The sequence below is a fragment of the Protomyctophum bolini genome (genome assembly GCF_963924005.1).
Source record: "Protomyctophum bolini genome assembly, chromosome: 5".
NCBI lineage: Eukaryota > Metazoa > Chordata > Actinopteri > Myctophiformes > Myctophidae > Protomyctophum > Protomyctophum bolini.
Window position 1 is genome coordinate 47963738 of NC_137866.1, and position 1858 is coordinate 47965595.

Consider the following 1858-nt stretch of genomic DNA (forward strand, 5'->3'; position numbering starts at 1 on the left):
TGTTGGATTGCCATTGGCAATGGTCCCCATGCACATCACACAGCCTATGTGTGTGTCACAGTGCAAGGGCAGGAGCAAATTAGGACCCGATTGCAGACAGATTAGGCGCAGGCAGATGAGCTTCAATGCAAGGGTTTTATTCCAAAACACAAGGAATACAAGGGACTTGATGTACATAAATCAGGAATACACACTAGGAGGCAAATCATAGATACACGAGGAGCTGAACACTACTGACATTAAGTGACGAACTAGCAAAGGGAACTGAACAAACAGGGGAGTATAAATAGACACAGACTAACTATAGGCACAGGTGAAACAAAACTCAAAATCAAGACAGGGATTGGCTGGGGGACTAAGAGGAGGACACACAGGTGGAAAACAAAGACTAATCACAATACAGGTTATAGACAAGGCAGGTATACAGAACTACAGGGCACGAAACAATACTACAAAATAAAAGGTACACAAGTTAAACATAAACATAAAGGACCTGGGCCCAAGTGGGGCCAATTAAGCGGGTCCGAAAAAGGGGTGCCACTTTTGGCTCCGCTCCGTCGAGGTTATTTTGGTGCCAAAGGGTCCCGAACCAGTGACGTGTGTATATTAGCCTGTACTTGTGACTGCTGCTTTGTCGGATAATCCTCACAGCTGTGTTATATAGGAGATAGATTCTTGCTTGCGAGACGCAGGTGCTACACCTGTGTATATCTGTGAGGATGTGTTTAACCCATTTAGGCCTGACCTAAACATTTTTTTTTTAAATCGTCTAAATCCCCCAGTTTTCTGAAATAAATATTTTCATGATTAAAAAAAAAAATTTGCAGACCTACAAGCCAGATCTGCTATTTTCCAATAGCTAGATTATGTTTAAAACACCAAAATGGGTTTTAATTGCTGATGTTATAGAAATGTGGGTCGATTAGACCCCGCAGTTGCAAGATTCCACGAGACACCGATAAAAATCTAATTCTCCTCTTGGGTTGAGCTTCACACTGTGCATGCAGGTGCATGATGGGAAGCTGAGTTTGTTTGTGTAACACCAGTATAGTTCTTTGTGTAACACCAGCACAGAGCACAGTGCAGTGCCGAGTACAGACTACGGTGTGTATAGCACATGCACAGGTGCATGATGAGAGTCAGTATATAGTAGGCTATACAGTATACAGAATAGTCCAACAGCCAATAGTCCCGACAACCAATAATCCGACAGCCAATATATATAGTCCGACATGGCGACAACCAATAGGCTGACAACCAATTGTCTGCGTCAGCCAATAGTCAGACAACCGATATAGTCCCACACCACCGACAGCGCCACTCACTTTAACACAGGATGCACTTTACGTTTATTTAGTGTAAATCTCAACGTACGTGCTTAATATGTAGATATAACAGCGTGTGGCTATAATAATATGGAAGGACAACTTAAGCGTCACTCACAGCAGATGAACAGCGGCGCTAGACGGACGCATCAACGTCGTTTTTCTCCCACACAGAGCTATACTGTATACGTGATAGTTTTGCGAGGAGGCTGCAGCAGCGTGCAGTGACCCTGCAGCGTTGAGTTTGTCTGAACCGAAGTTCACCTCCTGGCAGGGGGGGAAGCGTTCAGTGATTCTCCTTAAGCGGTGGTGGTGGTGCTGGTGGTGCTGGTGCTCGGTGGAGTGCAGCCAGTTGTAAAGTGTGCGCATGGCACGCAACACATCAATATTTCAAAGCCACGATGGTCTGAGAGGCAAACGGTTCAGACTCATGGCAACTCGAGCCTTATAATGGAAGACATATAAACACTATAGCCGATATGAGCTCTGCTCAAGTGTACACATGGATGGAGCTCTCCGCTCGTCGGTGATTG